The sequence below is a fragment of the Macaca nemestrina genome, chromosome 3 (assembly GCF_043159975.1).
Source record: "Macaca nemestrina isolate mMacNem1 chromosome 3, mMacNem.hap1, whole genome shotgun sequence".
NCBI lineage: Eukaryota > Metazoa > Chordata > Mammalia > Primates > Cercopithecidae > Macaca > Macaca nemestrina.
The window spans coordinates 68,189,845-68,215,575 of NC_092127.1; the positions used below are offsets into that span (position 1 = coordinate 68,189,845).

At 37.2% G+C, this 25,731-nt stretch overlaps 1 long non-coding RNA gene across 10 annotated transcripts in view; it reads right to left on the minus strand.

Moving 5' to 3' along the window:
- LOC105486157 (uncharacterized) overlaps positions 1-25,731 on the minus strand; it is a 171,993-nt gene that overhangs the window by 133,855 nt on the left and 12,407 nt on the right. For all 10 annotated transcript variants that reach the window (XR_011621008.1, XR_011621010.1, XR_011621012.1 and 7 more), the window contains exon 2: positions 14,025-14,128. This is a non-coding gene — a long non-coding RNA (uncharacterized lncRNA). The remainder of the gene's footprint in view (positions 1-14,024; positions 14,129-25,731) is intronic.

Below are 25,731 nucleotides of genomic sequence, written 5' to 3' on the forward strand. Positions count from 1 at the left end.
AAGGTGTATGTGTCCAGGAATTTACTCATTTCTTCTAGATTTTCTAGTTTATTTGCATAGAGGTGTTTATAGTATTCTCTGATGGTAGTTTGTATTTCTGTGGGATCAGTGGTGATATCCCCTATATCATTTTTTATTGCACCCATTTGATTCTTCTCTCTTTTTTCTTTATTAGTCTGGCTAGTGGTCTATCTATTGTGTTGATCTTTTCAAAAAGCCAGCTTCTGGAGTCATTAATTTTTTGAAGGGCTTTTCGTGTCTCTTTCTCCTTCAGTTCTGCTCTGACATTAGTTATTTCTTGTCTTCTGCGAGATTTTGAATGTGTTTGCTGTTGCTTCTCTAGTTTTTTTAATTTTGACTTTAGGTGTCAATTTTAGATTTTTCCTGCTTTCTCTTGTGGGCATTTAGCGCTATAAATTTCCCTCTACACACTGCTTTAGTTGTGTCCCAGAGATTCTGGTACATTGTGTCTTTGTTCTCATTGGTTTCAAAGAACATCTTTATTTCTGCCTTCATTTCGTTTTGTACCCAGTAGTCATTCAAGAGCAGGTTTTTCAGTTTCCATGTAGTTTTGTGGTTTTGAGTGAGTTTCTTAAGCCTGAGTTCTAATTTGATTGCACTGTGGTCTGAGAGACTGTTATGATTTCACACAAAGAACTCAAACAAATTTACATGAAAAAAACAACCCCATCAAAAAGTGAGCAAAGGATATGAACAGACACTTCTCAAAAGAAGACATTTATACAGCCAACCGACACATGAAAAAATGCTCATCATCACTCACCATCAGAGAAATGCAAATCAAAACCACAATGAGATACCATCTCACACCAGTTAGAATGGCAATCATCAAAAAATCAGGAAACAACAGGTGCTGGAGAGGATGTGGAGAAATAGGAACACTTTTATACTGTTGGTGGGACTGTAAACTAGTTCAGCCATTGTGGAAAACAGTGTGGTGATTCCTCAAGGATCTAGAACTAGAAATACTATTTGACCCAGCCATCCCATTACTGGGTATATACCCAAAGGATTATAAATTATGCTGCTATAAAGACACATGCACACATATGTTTATTGTGGCACTATTCACAATAGCAAAGACTTGGAATCAACCCAAATGTCCATCAGTGACAGACTGGATTAAGAAAATGTGGCACATATACACCATGGAATACTATGCAGTCATAAAAAAGGACGAGTTCATGTCCTTTGTAGGGACATGGATGCAGCTGGAAACCATGATTCTCAGCAAACTATCGCAAGAACAGAAAACCAAACACTGCATGTTATCACTCATAGGTGGGAATTGAACAATGAGATCACTTGGACACAGGAAGGGGAACATCACACACTGGGGCCTATTGTGGGGAAGGGGGAGGGATAGCATTAGGAGATATACCTAATGTAAATGACGAATTAATGGGTGCAGCACACCAGCATGGCACATGCATACATATGTAACAAACCTGCACATTGTGCACATGTACCCTAGAACTTAAAGTATAATCATAATAATACAAAAGGACAGATGGAATTATATCAAGCTAAAATGCTTCTGCACAGCAAACGAAACAATTAAAAGAGGGAAGAGGCAACCTGAAGAATGGGGGAAAATATTTGCAAGCTATTTATTGACAAGAAATTAATAGCCAGAACATACAAGGAAGTAAAATAACAGCAAAAAAAAAAAAAAAAAATCCAATTTAAAAACTGGGCAAATGAACTAAGTAGACATTTTTCAAAAGACATACAAATGTCTAACAGGTATATGAAAATTTTCAACGTCAATAATCACTAGGGAAATACAAATGAAAGCCACAATGAGATCATCTCATCCCAGTTAGAATAGCTATCATCAAAAAGACAAAAAAAAAAAATGCTAGTGAAGATGCAGAGAAAAGAGGACACTTATACACTGTTGGCAGGAAAGTAACTTAGTACAGCCACCATGGAAAGCAGTATAAAGATTCCTCAAAAAACTAAAAATAGAACTATCATAGGATCCATTAATCCCAGTACTGGATACACATTTAAAGGAAAGGAGATCAGTGTATTGTAGCAATATCTTCATTCTCATTTAGTGCAGCATTATTCACAGTAGCAAAAATATGAAATCAACCTAAGTATTCATTAACAGGCAAATTTATATAAAAAAATACAGTATAGAGAGCATGGCAGATGGGAGTCAGGACTAGATTGCAGCTCCCACTCAGAGGGACAGAGCAGCATGTGGAGGCTCACATCATGAACTTTTGCTCCAGAATGACTGTAAGAATAAATCAGGAAAACACAGATAACCCACAGACCCTCTGAAGAAGGCAGATTGCTCCTATAGGACTTGAGACACTCCAAATATGGTGAGTGTCCAAACTGTGGAAGTGAGAAAGGGGGATCATCTCCCTCAAAACACACATTCTCACTGGGGAACCTGAAGGTCTAGATCATGGGAGAAGCTTCTGACCTTACTTGGAGCTGAGTCAATTTAGAGAACCGAGTAAAACACAGAGGTAGAAGCAGCAGTGGGAAAAGCCCTGTAGTCTTGCTAGCAAGCCATTTCCCCCTTGCTTCACAGGCGTCCTTGGGGTGGGCTGCCTGAGGTACTGGGCAAAGGTGACAGGAAGAAGGAAACTGCCAGCTGAACTGTTACAACTTGAACTGATCAAGAAGTATCCTGGCCAGAACTCAGGGGGAAGACGTGAATCTGATATATAGACTTCACAAGTGAGGGAAGCGTGAACGTCCTACTTGCTTTTGCAGCTGAGAGGCAGGTAGTTCTCAGTCCTGCTCCCCCACTGCCTAAAGACTCAGTACTGTTGGGGGTGACACAGTAAGAGTGAGACCAGCCCTCTGGGTTGTGTGGGAGCTGGGTAACAACTGTGACTGGTGGCTTTCCCCCACTTCCCTCACAACCTGCATGACACAGCAAAGGCAGCCATAATTCTCCAAGGAACATAACTTCATTGACCTGGGAACCTCACCCCCAACCCCCACAACAGTCACAGCAAGACCCACCAAAGGAGAGTCTAAGCTCAGGCATGCCTAGCCCTGCCCCCACCTAGTGGTCCTTCCCTGTCCACCCTGGTAGCTGAAGACAAAGGTCTTATACTCTTGGGAGTAATAGCACCCCACCCATCGCCTGCTCCTCCCCACACTACCACAGCAGATGCTCTGTGGAAAGCACCACCTCTGGGCAGGAGGCCAACCAGCACAAAAATAGTACATTAAACAACCAAAGCAGAGAACCCTCACAGAGTCCATTTCACCCAAATGCCACTTTCCGCGGAAGAGGTGCTGGTGAGAGACTCAGACAGTTCACATCACATGACTCTGTGCAGACCACCACCAGCACCAGCCTGGAGCCAAGTAGACTTCCTGGGTGGCTAGATCCAGTAGAGAGATAACAATCACTGCTGCAGCTCAGCTCACAGGAAGCCACATCCCTAGGAAAAGCAAGGGAGTACAACATCAAGGGAATACCCTGTGAGGCAAAAGAATCTGAACATCAGCCTTCAGCCCTAGACTTTCCCTGTGACAGAGCCTACCCAAATGAGAAAGAACCAGAAAACCAACTCTAGTAATATGACAAAGCAAGGCTCTTTAATACACCCAAAAAAATCACACTAGCTCACCAGCCATGGATTCAAATGAAGAAGAAATCCCTGATTTACCTAAAAAAAAGTTCAAGAGGTTAGTTATTAAGCTAATCAGGGAGGCACCAGAGAAAGGTGAAGCCCAATGCAAGACAATCCAAAAAACAATACAAGAAGTTGAGAGAAATATTTAGAGAAATAGTATAAATATAAAAAAGTCAAAACTTCAGGAAAAAATGGATGCACTTATAGAAATGAAAAGGTTCTGGAAAGTCTCAGCAGTACAATCAATCAAGTAGAAGAAAGAATTTCAGAGCTCAAAGACAAGATTTTCTAATTAACCCAATCCAACAAAGACAAAGAAAAAAGAATAAGAAAATATGAACAAAGCCCCCAAGAAGTCTAGGATTATGCTAAACGACCAAACCTAAGAATAATTGGTGTTCCTGAGGAAGAAGAGAAATCTAAAAGCTCCTTGGAAAACATATTTGGGGAAATAATTGAGTAAAACTTCCCTGGCCTTGCTAGAGACCTAGACATCCAAATCCAAAAAGCTCAAAGAACACCTGGGAAATTCATCACAAAAAGATCTTCACCTAGGCACACTGTCATTAGGTTAACTAAATTTAAGGTGAAGGAAAGACTCTTAAGAGATGTGAGGCAAAAGGACCAGGTAACCTATAAAGGAAAACCTAACAGATTAACAGCAGATTTCTAAGCAGAAACCATATAAGCTGGAAGGGATTGGGGCACTATCTTTAGCCTCCTCAAACAAAATAATGATCAGCCAAGAATTTTGTATCCAGCAAAATTAAGCTTCATAAAGGAAGGAAAGATAGAGTCTTTTTCAGACAAACAAATGCTGACAGAATTCACCACTGCCAAGCCAGCACTACTAGAACTGCTAAAAGGAGCTCTAAATCTTGAAACAAATCCTAGAAACATATCAAAACAGAACCTCTTTAAAGCATTAATCTCACAGGACCTATACAACAAAATGTATTTTTAAAAAAGCCAGAAAACCACATTACACAGGTAACAAATAGCACAATGAATGGAATGATACCTCACATCTCAATACTAACATTGAAGGTAAATGGCCTAAATGTTCCACTTAAAAGATACAGAATTGTAGAACAGATAAGAATTTACCAATTCTTACCTCACAAGTCCTAACATATGAGGATTCACATGAACTTAAGGTACAGGGGTGGAAAAAGACATTCCATGCAAATAGACACCAAAAGCAAGCAGCAGTAGCCATTCTTATATCAGAAAAAAACAAACTTTAAAGCAACAGCAATTAAAAGGAGGAAAAGAGACATTATATAATGATAAAAGGCCTTGCTCAACAGGAAACTATCACAATCCTAAATATATATACATCTAACACTGGAACTCCTGAATTCATAAAACAATTACCAATAAATCTAAGAAATGAGATAGAGAGCAACACAATATTAGTGGAGGACTTCAATACTCCACTGACAGCATTAGACAGGGCGTCAAGACAGAAAGTAAACAAAGAAACATAGGATTTAAAATACATCCTGGAACAAATGGACTTAACAGATATTTACAGAATATTCTACCCAACAAGTGAAGAACATACATTCTATTAATCAGCACATGGAACTTCCTCCCAGATAGACCATATGATAGGCCATAAAACGAACCTCAGTAAATTTAAGAAAATTGAAATTTTTATCAAGTACTCTCGCAGACCACAGTGGACTAAAACTAAAAATGAACTCCAAAAGGAATCTTCAAAACCATGCAAATACACGAAAATTAAATAACCTATTCTTGAATGAGCAATGGGTAAAAATGAAATCGAGACTGAAATGTAAACATTCTTCAAACTGAATGACAGTAATGACATAACCTATGAAAGCCTCTAGGATACAGCAAAGGCAATGCTAAGAGGAAAGTTCATTGCCTTAAATGCCTACACCAAAAAGTCTAAAACAGCACAAACAGATAATCTAAGGTCATACCTCAAGGAACTATTAAAACAAAAACAAACCCCAAACCCAGCAGAAGAAAGGAAATAACCAAGATTAGAGCATAACTAAAAGAAATTGAAACCAGAAAAAAGTAATACAAAAGATAAAAATGAAATGAAAATCTGGTTCTTTGAAAAGATAAATAAAATTGATAGATCATTAGCAAGATTAACCAAGAGAAGATGAGAGAAAATCCAAGTAAGTTCATTAGGAAACAAAACTAAAAATATAACAACTGACACCACAGAAATACAAAAGATCATTCAGGGCTACTATGAACAGCTTTAGATGTATAAACTACAAAACCAAAAGGATATGGAAAAATTCCTGGAAAGATACAACTTCCCTAGCTTGAATCAAGAAGAATTAGATACCCTGAACACACCAACAACAAGCAGTGAGATTGAAACCATAATAAAAAAATTACCAATAAAAATGGTCCAGGACCAGATGGATTCACAGCAGAATTCTACCAGACATTAAAAGAAGAATTGGTACCAATCCTATTGACACTATTCCACAAGTTAGAAAAAGGAGAAATCCTCACTAATCCATTTTATGAAGCCAGTATCACCCTAATACCCAAACCAGGAAAGGACATATTCAAAGAAGAAAACTACAGAGCAATATCCCTGATGAACATAGACGCAAAAATTCATAACAAAATACCAGCTAACCGAATCTAGCAACATATCAAAAATTAATCCACCAGCAAAATCATACAAGGGACACACCTGAATGTAATAAAATCCATCTATGACAAACCTACAACCAACATAATACTAAAAAATGGGGAAAAGTTAAAAAGCATTCCCTCTCACAACTAGAACAAGACAAGGATGCCGACTTTCACCAATTCTCAACATACTAATGGAAGTCCTAGCCAGAGCAATTAGACAAGAGAAAGAAATAAAGGTCATCCAGATTTGTAGAGGAAGTCAAACTGTTGCTGTTTGCTGATGATGTGATTATTTACCTCAAAAACCCTAAAGACTCCTCCAGAAAGCTCCTAGAACTGATCAAAGAATTCAGCAAAGTTTCTGGATACAAAATTAAAGTACACTAATTAGTAGCTCTTCTATACACCAACAGCAACCAAGCTGAGAATCAAATCATGAACTCAACCCCTTTTACAATAGTGGCAAATAAAATAAAATACTTAGGAACATACCTAACCACAGAGGCAAAAGGCCTCTATGAGGAAAACTATAAAACGCTGCTGAAAGAAATGATAATTGACCCAAACAAATGGAAACATATTCCATGCTCATGGATGGGTAGAATCAATATTGTGAAAATGACCGTATTGAAATAAACAATCTACAAATTCAATGCAATTCCCATCCAAACACCAACATCATTCTTCACAGAACTAGAAAAAAAAATCTTAAAATTCATATGGAACCAAAAAAGAGTCCATATAGCCAAAGCAAGACTAATCACAAAGAACAAATCTGGAGGCATCACACTACCTGATTCCAAACTATACTATAAGGCCATCATAACCAAAACAGCATGGTACTGGTATAAAAGTAGGCACATAGACCATCGGAACAGAATTGAGAACCCAGAAATAAAACCAAATACTTACAGCCAACTGATCTTTGACAAAGCAAACAAAAACATAAAGTGAGAAAAGGACACCCTCTTCAACAAATAGTGCTGGAATAATTTGCAAGCCACACGTAGATGAATAAAACTGGGTCCTCATCTCTCATCTTATACAGAAATCAACTGAAGATGGATCAAGGACTTAAGTCTAAGACCTGAAACTATAAAACTTCTAGAAGGTAATATTGGAAAAACTCTTCTAGATATCAACCTAGGCAAGTATTTCATGAACAAGAAATGCAAAAGCAAATAGAAACAAAGAAATAGTTAGGACATAATTAAACTAAAGAGCTTTTGCATGGCTAAAGGAACTGTCAGCAGAGTAAACAGACAACTCACAGAGTGAGAGAAAATCTTCACAATCAATACATTTAACAAAAAACTAATATCCAGAATCTACCACAAACAAATTAGCAAGAAAAAAAAAATTCCATGAAAAAATGGGCTAAGGACATGAACAGACAATACTCAAAAGAAGATATACAAATGGCCAACAAGTATACAAAAAAATGCTCAACATCACTAATTATAAGGAAAATGCAAATCAAAACCACAGTGCAATACCATCTTACTACTGCAAGAATGGCGATAACCAGAAAATGAAAAAATAATAGAAGTTGGCATGGATGCAGTGAACAGGGAACACTTCTACACTGCTGGTGGGAATGTAAACTAGCACAACCACTATGGAAAACAATGTGGAAATTCCTTAAAGAACTAAAAGTAGAAATACCATTTGATCCAGCAATCCCACTACTGGGTATCTACCCAGAGGAAAATAAAAGACACTTGCACACGCATGTTTATAGCAGCACAATTTGCAAATGCAAACGTGGAACCAACCCACAAGGTCCATTTCACCTCATTGCCACCTGACTGGAACAGGTGCTAGTATCCACAGCTTAGAGACCCATAGACTGTTTATATCACAAGTCTCTGTGTGGACAACACCCAGTACCAGCCTGGAGCTGGATAGACCTGCTGGGTAGCTAGACATAGAAAAGAGATAATAATCACTGCAGCTCAGCTCTCAGAAAGCCACATCTCTAGGAAAAGAAGGAGAGTACAACATCAAGGGAACACCCTGTGGGACAAAAGAATCTGAACAGCAGCCTTCATCCCTAGACCTTCCCTGTGATAGAGCCTACCCGAATGAGAGGAAATCAGAAAAACCAACTCTGGTAATATGACAAAACAGGGCTCTTTGACACCCCCAAACATTCACACTAGCTCACCAGCAATGGATCCAAACCAAGAAGAAATCCCTGATTTACCTACAAAGAATTCAGGAGGTTAGTTATTAAGATAATCAGGGAGACACCAGAGAAAGGCCAAGCCCAATGCAAGAAAATCCAAAAAACAATACAAGAAGCAAAGGGAGAAACATTCAAGGAAATAGATAACATAAAGAAAAAACAGTAAAAACTTCAGGAAACATTGGACACACATATAGAAATGCAAAATGCTCTGGAAAGTCTCAGCAATAGAATTGAACAAGTAGAAGGAACAACATCACAGCACAAAGACAAGGTCTTTGAAAAAACTTAATCCAACAGAGACAAAGAAAAGAAAACATAGAAAATATGAACAAAGCCTCCAAAAAGTCTGGGATTATAAATGACCAAACCTAACAATAATCAGCGTTTCTGAGGAAGAAGAGAAATCTAAAAGCTTGGAAAACATATTTGGGGGAATAATTGAGAGACACTCCCCTGGATTTGCTAAAGACCTAGACATCCAAATATAAGAAGCACAAAGAACACCTGGGAAATTTGTTACAAAAAGATCATCGCCTAGGCACACTGTCATCAGGTTAACTAAAGTTAAGATGAAGGAAAGAATCTTAAGAGATGTGAGGCAAAAGCACCAGGTAACCTATAAAGGAAAACCTATCAGATTACCAGCAGATTTCTTAGCAGAAACCTTACAAGCTAGAAGGGACTGGGGCACTATCTTCTGCCTCTTCAAACACAATTATCAGTTAAGAATTTTGTATCCAGCAAAACTAAGCATCACATATGAAGGAAAGATATAGTCTTTTTTCAGAAAAACAAATGCTGAGAGAATTTGCCACTACCAAGCCACCACTACAAGAACTGCTAAAAGGAGCTCTAAATCTTGAAAAGAATCTCAGAAACACATCAAAACAGACTCCTCAAATTATCAATCAAACAGGACCTATAAAACAAAAATACAATTTAAAAAGCAAAAACAAAAAACAAAAATCCAAGGTACACAGGCAACAAATAGCATGATGAATGCAATGGTACCACACATCTCAACACTAACTGTGAATATAAACGGCCTAAAGGCTCCACTTAAAAGATACAGAATTGCAGAATGGATAAGAATTTACCAACCGACTATCTGCTGCCTTCAAGAGACTTACCTAACACATAAGAACTTACATAAACTTAAAATAAAGGGGTGGAAAAAGGTATTTTATGCAAATGGACACCAAAAGCAAGAAGAGTGGCTATTCTTACATCAGACAAAACAAACTTTAAAGCAACAGCAGTAAAGAAAAAGAGGAACCTTATATAATGGTAAAAGCCTTGTCCAACAGAAAAAATACCACAATCCTAAATACATGTACACCTAACACTGGAGCTCTCAAATTTATAAAACAATTACTATTAGACCTAAGAAATGAGATAGACAACAACACAATAATGGTAGGGAACTTCAATACTCCACTGACAGCACTAGACAGGCCACCAAGACAGAAAACAAAGAAACAACAGATTCTAATTATACCTTGGAAGAAATGGACTTAACAGATATATGCAGAACATTTCATCCAACAACCACAGAATACACATTCTATTCAACAGTGCATGGAACATTCTCCAAGATAGATCATATGATAGGTCATAAAATGAGCCTCAATAAATTTAAGAAAATTAAAATTATATCAAGTACTCTGTAAGACCACAGTGGAATAAAACTGGAAATCAACTGAAAAAGGAACCTTCAAATTCATGCAAATACATGGAAATTAAATAACCTGCTCCTGAATAAGCACTGGGTCAAAAACAAAATCAAGATAGAAATTAAAAAATTCTTTGAAATGCACGACAATAATGAAACAACCTATTAAAATCCTCTGGGATACAGCAAAGGCTGTACAAAGAGGAAAGTTCATAGTCCTAAATGCCTACATCAAACAGACTGAAAGAGCACTAACTGACATTCTAAGGTCACACTTCAAGAACTAAAGAAACAAAAACAAATAAAACCCAAACCCAGCAGAATAAAGGAAATAACTAAGATCAGAGCAGAACTAAATGAAACTGAAACCACAAAAACAAAAAATACAAAAGATAAATGAAACCAAAAGCTGATTCTTTGAAAAGATAAATAAAATTGATAGACCACTAACAAGATTAACAAGGAAAAAAAAGAGAAAATCCAAATAATCTCATTAAGAAACTAAATGGGAGATATTACAATGGACACCACTGAAATACAAACGATCATTCAAGGCTACTATGAACACCTTTGTGCCCATAAACTAGAAAGCCTAGAAGAGATAGGTAAATTCCTGGAAAAATACAACCCTTCTAGCTTAAATCGGGAAGATTTAGACACCCTGAACAGACCAATAACAAGCCTTGAGAACGAAATGTAATTTAAAAAATTACCCACAAACAAAAGTCCAGGACCAGATGAATTTACAGCAGAATTCTAACAGACATTCAAAGAAGAATTGGTACCAATCCTTTCAACACTATTCCACAAGAAAAAGAAAGAGGAAACTGTCCCTCATTCATTCTATGAAGTCAGCATCACCCTAATACCAAAACCAAGAAAGGACATAAACAAAAAAGAAAACTACAGACCAATATCCCTGAAACATAGATGCAAACATCCATAACAAAATACTAGTTAACTGAATCCAACAACATATCAAAAAGATAACACACCATGATCAGGTGGGTTGCATACCAGGGATGCAGGGATAGTTTAACATAGGAAAGTCCATAAACGTGATACACCATATAAACAGAATTAAAAACAAAAATCACATGATCATCTCAATAGATGCAGAAAAAGCATTTGACAAAAATCCAGCATCCTTTATGATTAAAACTCTCAGCAAATTCAGCATACAAGGGACACACCTGAATGTAATAAAAGCCATCTATGAGAAACCCACAGCCAACATAATACTAAATGGGGAAAAGTTGAAAGCATTCCCTCTGACAACTGGGACAAGACAAGGATGCCCACTCTCACCACTCCTCTTCAACATAGTACTGGAAGTCCTAGTCAGAGTAATCAGACATGAGAAAGAAAGAAAGGTCATCCAAATTTGTAAAGAGGAAGTCAAACTTGCTGTTTGCTGAGGATATGATTGTTTACCTAAAAAATCCTAAAGACTCCTACAGAAACCTCCTAGAACTGATGAAATTTAGCAAAGTTTCTGGATACAAGATTAATTTACACAAATCAGTACCTCTTAAGTCCACCAACAGCAACCAAGCAGAGAATCAAATAAAAAACCACTTTTACAAAAGCTGCAAAAAATAAAAATAAAATACTTAGCAACATATCTAACCAAGAAGGCAAAAGACCTCTACAAGGAAAACTATAAAACACTGCAGAAAGAAATCATAGATGACACAAACAAATGGAAACACATCCCATGCTCATGGATAGGTAGAATCAATATTGTGAAAATGACCATACTGCCAAAAGTAAGCTACAAATTCAAAACAATAACCGTCAAAATACTACCATCATTCTTTGCGATATGAGAAAAAACAATCCTAAACGGCATATGGAACCAAAAAAGGGCCCGCATAGCCAAAGCAATATGAGGCAAAAAGAATAAATCTGGAGGCATCACACTACCTGATTTGAAACTATACTATAAGACCATAGTCACCAAAACAGCATGGTACTAGTATAAAAATAGGCACATAAAGGCCAGGTGTGATGGCTTATGCCTGTAATCCCAGCACTTTGGGAGTCTGAGGCAGGTGGATCACCTGAGGTCAGGAGTTCAAGACCAGCCTGGCCAATATGGTGAAACCCCATCTCTCCTAAATTAAAAAAAATAACTGGGTGTGGTGGTGTGCAGCTGTAGTCCCAGCTACTCAGGAGGCTGAGGCAGGAGAATCGCTTGAAGCCAGGAGGTGGAGTTGGCAGTGAGCCGAGATCTCGCTACTGCACTCGATCCTGGGCAACGAGTGAGACTCCATCTCAAAAAAAAAAAAAAAAAAAAAAAAAAGGCACATAGACCCCTGGAACAGAATAGAGAACCCAGAAATAAACACAAATACTTACAGTCAACTGATCTTCGACAAAGCAGACAAAAACATAAATTGGGGAAAGGACACCCTTTTCAACAAATGGTGCTGGGATAACTGGCTAGTCACATGTAGGAGAATGAAACTGGATCCTCATCTCTCACCTTATGCAAAAATCAACCAAGATCCATCAAGAACTTAAATCCAAGACCTGAAACTATAAAAATTCTAGAAGATAACACTGGAAAGCCCCTTCTAGACATTGGCTTAGGCAAAGATTTCATGACCAAGAACTCAAAGCAAATGCAATAAAAACAAAGATAAATAGCTAGGACTTAATTAAACTACAGAGCTTTTGCAAGGCAATAGGAATAGTCGGCAGAGTAAACAGACCCACAGAGTGAGAGAAAATCTTCACAATCTCTACATTTGACAAAAAACTAATATCCAGAATCTACAACAAAGTCAAACAAATCAGTAAGAAAAAAAATTCCATGAAAAAGTGGGCTAAGGACATGAATAGACAATTCTCAAAAGAAGATATACAAATGGCCAACAAACATATGAAAAAATGCTCAACATCACTAATGATCAGGGACATGCAAATCAAAACCACAATGCAATACCATCTTACTTCTGCAAGAACGGCCATAATAAAACAACAGTAGATGTTGGCGTGGATGCGGTGATCAGGGAACTCTTCTACACGGCTGGTGGGAAAATATAAACTAGTATAGCCACTATGGAAAACAATGTGGAGATTCCTTAAAGAACTAAAAGTAGAACTACCATTTGATCCAGCAATCCCACTACTGGGTATCTACCCAGAGGAAAATAAATCATTATATGAAAAGGATACTTGCACACACATGTTTGTAGCAGCACAATTCTCAATTGCAAAATTGTGGAACCAACCCAAATGCCCATCAATCAACGAGTGGATAAAGAAACTGAATACATATATGTCTCCACACACACATAATGGAATCCTCTCTCAGCCATTAAAAAAATGAATTAATGGCATTTGCAGTGACCTGGATGAAACTGGAGACTATTATTCCAAGTGAAGTAACTCAGGAATGAAAAAAAACAAACATTGTATATTCTCACTGGTATGTGGGAGCTAAGCTATGAGGACACAAAGGCATAGGAATGATACAATGGACTTTGGGCACTTTGGTGCACTGTATACTGCTCGGGTGATGGATGCACCAAAATCTCACAAATCACCACTAAAGAACTTACTCATGTAACCACATACCACCTGTACCCCAATAACCTATGGAAAAACAAAATTTTTTAAAGACAAAAAAAAAGAAAAGTAATAAAATAAAGAAAGTGAGACATATAGCATATAGGGAAAGAAGATTCTGTTTATATTATATATAATGAGTTTTTTTTTAGAAAAAAAATTTTTTTCTAAAAAGAGAAAAAATAAAATTAGAAAGAATACTGTATTTAAAAGTATACTTGAAATCTTTTCTAACACACACACATACACTCACAGACACACGCCATTACATTTACATGTTGAAAGTACCCTTGTGTCCACTAAATACCTGATAATGATCCAGAAGTTCATTGCTGATTCATATCGTAGTAAAACAATGGAGTCTCAAAGACAAAAATAATTCTCTGGCTTCCAAGCAAATAGATGAAGTCTCTTAGAAAAGAAAGAAAAGTAGGTTGCTGTAAGAATGCTTTTTCAATAGCAACATACTAAAGGAGGCAAAAGGTTTGTATTAAAGCTGTTATTTGTCGCCTCTAAACCTCATGTTGAAATTTGATCCCTGATGTTGAAGGTGGGACCTTAAGGCAGGTGTTTGGGTCATGGGAATGAATTTCTTGTAAATAGATTAATGCCCTTCCTCAGGAATAATTTTCCATTCTATTAGCTTCTGAGAGAGCTGAATATTAAAAAGAGGGTGATACCTCCCTCCTCCTTGTCTTGCTTCCTCTCACCATGTGATCTCTGCATGTGCTTGCACCTTCCACCATGACTGGAAGCATCCTGAGGCCCTCTCTAGATGCAAATGTACAATCTTGCACTTTTTCAGACGTCAGAATTGTGAGCCCTATGAACCTTTTTATCTTTATAAATTACCTAGTCTCCAGTATTCCTTTATAGCAACACTGAGCAGACTAAGACAAAGGCCATAGAAAAGCATGCAAGAACTCAAGGATATATTTCATCTACATACTTGTAGATGTAGGAATTTCTACATCTTTCTAAGGAATCAACTAGAAGATGAACTTCATCATAGCTGATCAGGGGACCTTCTACAGAAAACTACTAATGAGAATTTAGATTAAAACAAATGTGGAATAAAAGCCTATCAATGTATGCTTTAAAAACTAAAAAATGAAAGGAGAAGGGAAAGAAAAGGAGAAGACAAAATTAGCTCATGGATTGGTGCACAAATAATAGACAGTAGTTAAAAGATATTTCTTAATGCTAATAAATGTAATAATAAAAGCCTAAGTAAAGAAAAAGGAGGGCTAGAGAATTATTTAAAAGTATTAGGCTAAAAGTCATTAGTACAAAAATATGCACATTTAAACCAAAATATTCAAACTAGAATAAACAAAACAGACTATTCAATGAAAGACACATGGGAAATACAACATAAAATAACTGAAAAAATAGAGATTAAAAATATTGGTCATATTTAAAAAGCAAAAAGATTCAATTTACCTATTAAAATAAATAAGGTCAGCTTAAAAGCAAAACAACTCTATGCCACATACAGACAATACACTGAAAATGAAGTTATTCAGAAACTCTAAAAGTAAATGGGCAGAAAGTATACTGGTCAAATGCAAATGAGAGTAGAGTTTAAGTCTATAGTCTTGAAATCTAGGCAGAAGTCAGCCAAATCATTAATAAAGAAAAAGGAGGATCTTTATAATGTTAAAGATGCCATTTACAATGGAGATATAAAGTTATAAATATCTGTGAACTATTTAATGCAGACAAAATCTACATAAAGCAGAAACTTTGAAAAGGAATAGACTGAAAAAATCTAAAAGGTAGAAATTGTACCATACTACTCTTGGTCCAAAGACAGGTCAAATGGACAATACTAGGTAAGGATATAGAAGATCTAACAAATAATGAACAAAGGAGGTCCTATGAGTGTATATATATAAAATTTTGAATAATAAGAGAATAAAGCCTTCTTTTTCTGGTGCACATGGGCTACTTAAAAACTACCTGCTGGGCGCGGTGGCTCAAGCCTGTAATCCCAGCACTTTGGGAGGCCGAGGCGGGTGGATCACAAGGTCAGGAGATCGAGACCATCCTGGCTAACACGGTGAAACCCGGTCTCGACTAAAAAACACAAAAAACTAGCCGGGCGTCGTGGCGGAAGCCTGTAGTCCCGGCTACTCGGGAGGCTGGGGCAGGAGAATGACGTGAACCTGGGAGGCGGAGCTTGCAGTGAGCTGAGATCCGGACACTGCACTCCAGCCTGGGCGACAGAGCGAGACTCCATCTCAAGAAAAAAAAGAAAGAAAAAAAAAAAACTTTACCATGTGTTAAGTCCAAAAGGAAACCTTGATAAGTTCCTGTGGTAGGCAGAATGACTCCCAAAAGCTGTCTATGCCATGATTCCCCAGATCCTGTGAATATATTACATGACAAAAGGCACTTTGCAGATGTAAGTAAGGTTATAAACCTTAAAATAGAGAGATTATTTGGAATTATCTAGGTGTGCCCAATCTAATCACATGAACTCTTAAAAGCAGAGAACTTTCTCCAGGTAAAGTTAAGGAGATGAGGCAGAAGTTGAATTCAGAGAGATTCAAATCCTAAGAGAGGCTTGCCTTGTTATTGCTGGAAGGAGTCACATGGAAAGAAAATATGAGGAGGAATGGCTTTTAGTCTCTAGCCACCAATGACATGGGGACCTCAGTCGTATAACCACATGGAACTGAATTCTGTCCCCAACCTAAACGAGCTTGGAACCAGATTCTCCCCCAGAACATCCATATAAAAGCCCAGGCCAGCTGATGTCTTCATTTCAGGCTGGTGAGACCTCAAGCAGAGAACTCGCCAAGCTCATCTTAACTTATGACCTACAGAACTGTAATAAAATTAATTTGTCTCATTTTAAGATGTTAACTTTGTGTTAATTTGTTATGGCAGCAACAGGAAAATAATAAAATTCCAAAAAGCAGAAGTTATAAACAACAGTATATGATCACAAAGTACAATAAGATTAGGTTGATGCAAAAATAATTGTGGTTTTTGTCATTGAAAGTAATGGCAAATCCTCAATTACTTTTGCACCAACCTATTATTAATAAAACAAAAAAATTTGGGGGTCAAAAGGCAAACACATCCCAAACTACAGAATTTCTAAAAGTTAAAATAAGAATTTGACATATCTGAATCCTTAAAGGACTAAAAAGAAAATCTAAAGCCTCCAATAGTTATGCCAGTAAAACCAAGAATAAAACATTTAACTCATAAAAGTAAAAAAGAATATCAGCATAAGCCAAACACATAAAACAATATATAATAAATATATAATGAAAAAATTATAATGGAAATTAATCTTTAGTTTTCTTAATCAAGTAAAAATGGAAAAAAAAAACCACATAAATACACAAAGAAACTAAAGGGGGAAATAACCATTGAAGAAAATCACTAATTTCCTAACAAACAATTTGCACAACTCTTGGTGAATACATTTGACAACCTAAGAAAGCGGGAAATATCCTAGAAATATATAATGTATCCAAAATTGACCCCTCTAGAGATAGGAAGTCTAAAAGGCCAATTTTCATAGAAAATTAGGAAGTGATAAAATTATGAAAGAGCTACTGTATTAGTCTGTTTTCACAGTGCTAATAAAGACATACCCAAAATATGCACATTTAAACCAAAATATTTAACATAGAATAAACAAAACAGAGTATTCAATGAAAGACACACAGGAAATACAACATAAGATAACTGAAAAAAAGAGATTAAAAATATTGGTCATATTTATAAATGCAAATGGATTCAATTTACCTATTAAAATAAATAAGGTTAGCTTAAAAGCAAAACAACTCTATGCCACGTACAGATAATACACTGAAAATGAAATTACCCAAAACTGGGTAATTTATAAAGGAAAGAGGTTTAATGGACTCACAATTCCACATGGCTGGGAAGGTCTCACAATCATGGCAGAAGGCAAATGAGAAGCAAAGGCACATCTTACATGGTAACAGGCAAGAGAGCATGTGCAGGTGAACTCCCATTTATAAAACTATCAGATCTTGTGAGACTTATTCACTACCACTAGAACAGTATGGGAAAAACTGCCATCATGATTCAATTATCTCCACCTGGCCCTGCCCTTGACATGTGGAGATTATTACCATTCAAGGTGAAATTTGGGTGGGGACACAGCCAAACCATATCAGCTATTCTCCAACCCTACCAAAGGCAACAGGCCCATATGGTTTTATCAAAGAATTATACTATATCTTTAAGGACCACATAGCTCAAATGCAAATCACACTTTTCAAATAAAATAAAAGCAAATGTCCAAATTATTTTTATAAGAAAAGTTTAACTTTGACACTTAACCCTGATAAAGCCTTTTCCTCAAATATTAGTGAAAACTCCTAAAATAGAAGGTTGGCAAACAGAATCCACTAGAACAGTAAACAATCATGAACCAAGTAGATTGTCTTTCATTCTGCAATAAATTTTCAATATTATGAAATGTATTAATAAAATCAATTATATAATTACATCAAAGGAAAAAGTTTTAAGATACAAAAATGATATTAAACCAAATTTAATATTTATTCCTGATACATTAGTGAACTAAGAGTCAATGGATAATGCCAGATTCTCACTTAATGTGGGAAAATCAGAAGCATTCCTACTAAAGCCAGGAACAAGACACCGTCTCCCTACCTTAATTTTTTTTTTTTTTTATGATTGGATGTGAACATGCTTAGAATGTATTTGTTTAAATTTTCTAGTTAAAAGTGTTTTGTGGGCAGGAATCCTAGCCTCCAGCCTTAGGAAAAAGTCATAAACACATTTTAGAATATCTGTTTATTTGTACATAAAATATACATTGTTCCCAAGATATACTACATGTTATGTTACCTATTAGGAATAAAATGGTAAATTAGATACAACCTAATCCTAGATGGCAGAGCCCTTCTGCCTTCATATAAATATTAGAGGCCTACATTTTCCTAAGTCAGAAGTTCTCAGGCTTGGAGACACATTAGGATCACCTGGGGAGCTCTTAACACCACTGCTCAGGCCCCACCTGCAGACATTCTGAGTTAATTAAAAAGTGATTCAAGTGGCGCTAATATGTAGCCACAGCCTGAATGCTTGTGTCTAGAAAAAGGAACCGCTGAGCTGGGATGGAAGCTGGTCAATGATCTTAAAAGCAGATGGCTTACCCTAGCAGGTACCAAGTCATAAAGCCTCTATAATTAAAACGGTGGATATAGACCCATGAAAAGATAAACAGACACAGTAAAGGGCAAGGCCAAGAAGTAGACCCAAGTATATATGAAATAACCCAGGTACAAAGCAATTTAAACACTACAAAGTATTGCATAAGAAACTGTGGTAGACATACATAGAAACATACAATGTCAATGAATGCTGAAGATGGAGACGATGTTTGGTGATTGGGTACTTGATAAAGGTGAGCTTTTTAATTAGTGAGTCTGGGACAAGTGGTAGCTTTTGAGAAAAAGAAAAAGTTACACTATTTATAAATCTCAAATTAATCAGAGATCTAAACATTAACAATGAAATCATACAAGTATCAGAATAACACCTGGGTAAATCTATTTCTTGGAAATGAAGAGTCTTTCTAATATGACTCAAAATTGTAAACATATAAAGAAAAGGTAATAAATTATTTTAATCAAGCTCCATATACATGGCTTCAAAACAGTTTACCAATTTGCCTTAAAATACAGTAATTTTCAATGTGAGCCGTGGTTTTTCCTTTTCTCCTACTCTTTTTTTTTCTACAAATTGCAAATACTTGGGCTTTGTTAAAATATCTCTATATTTAGAAATAAGTTAAAAATCAACCGATTAGGACATTTGTAGGTAAGCAATAACAGTCATTCTATATTGAAATGTTTTCTTTTTGCAAAGAATCATTGTGTTTTATAGTTACCACGATGCTTCAATTCAAATGAATACAATCCTTAAGGAAAGCATGATTACAAAAAGGCTTTTATTCTTTTACTTCAATCTTCAACTTAACATTTAACATATATTTTAGAATTAAAGTTTAACACAAATGTCACACCTCTCATTGAGAAGCGATACCTTTAATGAGTAGGCATGAAAATGCAGAAAATGCCTGACTCCCTCTTTACAGGGTAGATATGAAGACGAAAATAATAGTGCATATGAAAGCAACTGAAACATTATATAAAGTATTGGATAAGATATTGTGGTAGACATACACAGAATCTAGAAATGTTAATAAATGCTGATGACTGTGTTCCAAAATACCTTCAGAGAATCCAGACATGTTTTATAACTTAAAGTGATCGATATATATTTTAATAAAAATATATTTATGTCTATAAAGCCAAGAAGCTAATAATGTCATTTTCTCAGTGTAATTATAAATACTTACATTCTATAATATTAGCTACTTTGTAAAACTAAGCAAAATATTAAGCTAATAATGCCATATTTTCACGGCAAGTATAAATACATTTGATAATATTAGCTACTTGTAAAATTAAGCAAAATATAAAATTACGATAAAAACATGCTATTGTGCAAATATTTTCCACTATATTATCTCAGTCCACACAAATTAGCATTCTCTAAGGAAGAATGGGAACTTGCTAACTTAAAATGATGATGCTTTGTTTAGGATTTAGAAGCAGGGCAATGAGCATTATACAAAAAGTGATGTGTTGTGTGTTCCCGTTGTCCTTCCAGTGGTGTAGGAGCTCAATAATTAACCACAGACAGTGGATAATGATCTAAAAGGGAAATTTGGTATCTAGAATATAAAGCTGATTGGGGTGGGCTAGGCATTATAAATAGCACAATCTCCAATAGGCCTGATTTCATAAGCTTTGGATCCCATTGTGGATAAACAGTAGACTGGAACTGGCATCTTCAAAGCCACCAAAGCATTAATTCACAGCTCAAACAGGAGAATTTACTGCCTGATTTTTTTTAATGAAACAAGGTAAATTTTGAGCTGCTTTCTTAATATAAGCTCCATTTTCTAAGTTATTGTTTTATTTAACACAAACCTACCCTGTTAAGTATAGCCGGAAAGAGAAGAGCGAAGGGAAAGAAAGCAGATCCACTATGGAATGGCGGGGATCCAGGTCACATGCTCTTCTGGAAAGGTCCCCGGAAATTCTGGCATCTGCGTTGACTCAGACTCTTGTTAACACTTGTATTGTACACATTAAAAAGGAGGAAACCTTTAAAACACTAGTAGGAGGGGTCACTTGCTTATGTCACCCAGAATACATGGTGCTGTCATGCCTGCCCTTCCTCCTTCTCCGGGCGGGTATAGCTGAAGGAGCTGCTTAGAGTCATCCTCCTGCTGTGAAGATCTGTCATTTTCTCAGGTGTGCTATCAACAGTGTCTTGCCACTAAATCTGCTGAGATAGTCACTGGTCCATGAGAGAGAAAGCTTGTCACCAGTTTACTAGAGCACTTTGGTTGCAAGATGTCACCAGGTGTTTCCATGAACACTTAGGTCCTAACCCCCAGATCCAGGAAAATTTGGACTTCTTCTGAGTGATATAGAAATACAGGCCCACTAAGATTGTGGGGCTTTAGCCAGTATTTCTTTCCCTTGGTGGACACTGGCCAATATCCATCATCAAAAGAGCCATCTCTGCCCTGAGCTTGCCAACCACAGAAAACTCTGAGAAGAATAGGCTTCTGCAATTCATGGCTAATCTGTAGGTCTCTTCCCAGACTGTAAAAGATCTAAACATTAAACACAAATTCAAAAAAGCAAACTAACAAACCAATCATGTAGCCAAACAAATGCAAACACTGGATATAGTTTTCAGGATGAATGGATGAATCCCATGTGCTATTTGGTATTCAAGGAACCTAAAGGAATGTATTTATAGTCTATTTCCTGATACAGGAGAGTGATAGCAAATGACACCCACAGATTCTTAAATTGCATCACTGTCATCCTGGATGTCCCCTGAGTTGAGTGGCTGTTATAACACAACTCTCACTCGGAAATAATTCTGGCAATATGTTTTCCTGCAAGAAGCAAGACTTATTTCCTCTGCTTCTGAATGCCAGATTTGGGACTTTAATTATCAAATGGGTGTCCCTGGTTCAAATGTCTATACATAATAGAATCAGAAGGGAGTTTTTAATCTGAGACTTTGTGAAAATTTATTTAGGAAGCATTTCTATAGCTTCCTAAATAAATTTAAGGAATTTAAATACATAAGGGATTCTTCTAGATTACATTTACAAGTATAAGTTTATTTAATCCTCATAACACCTTTTTGAGAGAAAGTTTTTTTTTAATTTAATGTTTTATTAGTACGTGGTAGCATTTTTTGATGTGCATACATATTCATAGTTCTAAAGCTATCCTTATGGCTTTTTTTATTATTATACTTTAAGTTCTAGAGTACATGTGCACAATGTGCAGGTTTGTTACATATGTATACATGTGCCATGTTGGTTTGCTGCACCAATTAACTCATCATTTACATTAGGCATATCTCCTAATGCTATCCCTCCCCCAGTCCCCCACCTCATGACAGGCCCCAGTGTGTGATGTTCCCTGCCCTGTGTCCAAGTGTTCTCATTGTTCAATTCCCTCCTACAAGTGAGAACATGCAGTGTTTGGTTTTCTGTCCTTGCGATAGTTGGCTTAGAATGATGGTTTCCAGCTTCATCCATGTCCCTGCAAAGGACATGAACACATCATTTTTTATGGCTGCATAGTATTCCATGGTGTACTTGTGCTATATTTTCTTAATCCAGTCTATCATTGATGGACATTTGGGTTGGTTCCAAGTCTTTGCTATTGTAAATATTGTGGCACTATTCATGAGAGAAAGTATTTCTATGGTCTCACTTTACAGAGGAAGAAACTGCATCCAAGTTTCCCCAGTGAGAGGATGGCAGAGACAGGATGCAAACCCTGGGCATCTGAGTCAGTTGTATAAAGACACCTCTGGCATGGATTTACTGCATCTCACTCTAAATATAATCTTTGATGAGAATTACATACATTTAATCATGCACATGATTTTCTAAGATGTGCTATCAACAGTGTCTTGCCACTAAACCTGCTAAGATAGTCACTGGACCATGAGAGACAAAGTTTGTCACCAGTTAACCAGAGCACTTGGGTTGCAAGATGTCACCGGGAGGTTCCATGAATGCTTAGGTCCTAACCCCAAGATCCAAGTGAATTTGGGCTTCTTCTGAGTGATGTAGAAACACAGGCCCATACAGAAGATAATTCAGTGGGTGTAAATCACATCTACCTCCTTCATATTAAAGAATGGGTGATAGCCTTTAGCCAGTGTGGCTAAAACCTCTTCTCTGTACAATGTATTGGTTGCTTCTCACCTTAGAGTTTCTAATACAGATTATAGAAAATGTCTCTGCATTTCCTTATTGTTTCAAATTTGGTCTTCAAGCATCATGCAATAAACTTCTTCAGAAAAGATTACTTTCTTCCAAAACACTGCACGAAATTCTGGCTGCCTGCCTTGTTCACTAATGTCAGGAACTCTGTACACCCGACCCTCAAATCTGAACACCTTGTGTCTGCCTGCTTTCGTGGCTGTGGTCTTTCTGCAATCATCAGATTGTTCTGTGCTAATAGGCAAAACACTCCCTTTGGCGGAAGAACTGTTTGCTTTTCAGACTGAATTGGAAACTGATTTTCCATTCTATGGCCCTGGCATTTTCTGGAAAATGGAGCATTAGTAACTGCGTTTGTAGCAGTACCTCAGAAGTGGCCCTGAGGGAGAATGTCTGTTTAAACTAGTCGTGTGTAGGCTACACTATCATGGAAATATAAATAATTATGTGTTACCGTCATCCTAAACCAACTCAGGGGAGTAATACAGGCTTAATATGTTTAAAATCTGCACGAGCACATGCACCATTCTAAGGAGAATGTGCTTCCCCTTGTGGCTGTCTTGACAAAACATCTGCTCAATCTCCTGCTCCATCTATGCTGCAATTATTTAGTGGTTTGCACCATTTTTATGGTTCTTCTCATAGCATGAGAATCCATAGAACAAGCATTATGGATTTAACACTATCACCTCCCAAATTCGGTCACAAAGCTGATTCTCTGCATTGGTTATACACCTGTAGTCTGATTAGCTGCCATTAGCAGATAGATTAGACTGACTGATTATTTTGTTATAAAAGTTATCTGTTTAATTCAACAAAACTATTACTTAAAGCAAAGGAGTCGTTATTTATTATACATTAGGGGCTCTCCAACCTAATTACCCATTAGAGTCAGCTGGGGAGCTTTCACCATCTCTGATGCCCATGCTACATTCAAATTAGTTACATCGCTATCTCACAGGTTGAGATTCAGATATCACACTTGTTATAGTTCCCCCCGACAATTCCAACATGGAGCTGAATTTGGGAACTACTGATTTACAGGGAGATTTTTTAAATGATCCCATTATTATAACAGAACATAATAGGGAGTATTTGTTTTATTGTTCTACACTGGCTCTATTACTATGCCTTCTTTTATCTGCAATATCTGCATTTTATCGGCATTTAATGAATATAACTCATTTAATCCTCACTATGACCCTATTGTTTTGTCTATGTTATAGTTGATGAAAATAAGGGGCAAAAATTAACTTGTCTAAAATTGCCCATATTATAAGTGACAGAGTCATGATTTTTGCTGACAGCATGGCTCTTAACCCCTATGCTATTCTGACTCCTATTAAATTTTCATATTGTTAAATAGAGTAGCTGTAGTAGCAGCAGCAGCAGGCATTCACAGAGCGCCTACTACACTTAGGATGAATGAGCTACACTTCTAAGTGCTTTACATGGAGGACAATATGCAACTTCCTGAATAAATACCAACTCTTATTAATAATTGCTTAATTTGCTTCTACATTCTATTGTTGTGCTCTCAGAATACAGCTCTTTTCCTCTCTCCTGTGGCTGCACTGCCATGGAATTGGAGATTGGTCCCCGATGTTTCTTCCCTGTGTTGCTCCATTCCTTCCTCATGCTCACTGCCTTCCCGACATTCCTCATTTACCCCCCTCAGCTTTCTTGACACCCAATTTCCACAAAGATACAAACTGCTCGTGGGCCCCCAAGACCCAGGGAAGAGAGCGTGCCTTCTTCTGGTGTGCGGTAGGAGGAAGAGAGGGTTCTCCTAGCCACATGCCCTGAGAAGGACGACCTCTGATTGCTCCCTACTTGGAATCTATTGCCACTCTGCCTTGTCATGACCAGCTGGGTTCCCTCACAGGAAACCCTTCTGAGGTTCTGCAGCTGAACCCACTTAACTGCTGCTGGTGCCAGTGGAGCCCAGTGTGGGACCAGGGACCACTCCTGAACTACAAAAGACACCAAAGAGTCACTCAGTATAAAGTGGGTGTGTACACACTCATTGATCACAGTAGGACCTTTAGCCCACTCTCAAATAGATTGTTGATTTATTTCTGTGGCCACACTCTATATCTTAGTTTTAATAATTGTGTCTCTGTTTTTTTCTTCACTCTCACCTTCACGTACATGCCTCTGAACAGGCCCTGACCCAATGACCTTGTCCTAGTCCCTTAAGCCCCACTAGGGTCTGTTGTCCAAGCCCCTAATTCCAGCCCCTAGCCTGGACTGGCCACCTGCCACAGATCTCCTTGACACCCAGTACCTAGTCTTGTCCTATGCCTATGACCAGGTGCTTTGATTCCATTTGCCATTCTCTCGGGGTCTTTTTCACATCATTACTTACTGTGGAGACTTGTCCTGTGACCTTCTCTATTCTGGGGTTCTGGTACATTTCTGGTTATGGGTCTTTTCTAACATGACCCTTCCCAAGTGCCATTTGAGCCTGAGGTTTGGCAGCCTTCTCTCCACTGGTGCTGGTGTTTGTGATAAATTATTTATATCCACATGGATGTTTGTTTATTGTTGAGCTATGTCATAGGCTTCTAGCAGTTTTCCCCACCAGTCTCAGGATGGCTGGCACAGACTGCTCCTTTATTAAAGGGGCCAGGTTGCTTTTAGTGAAAACATTTAA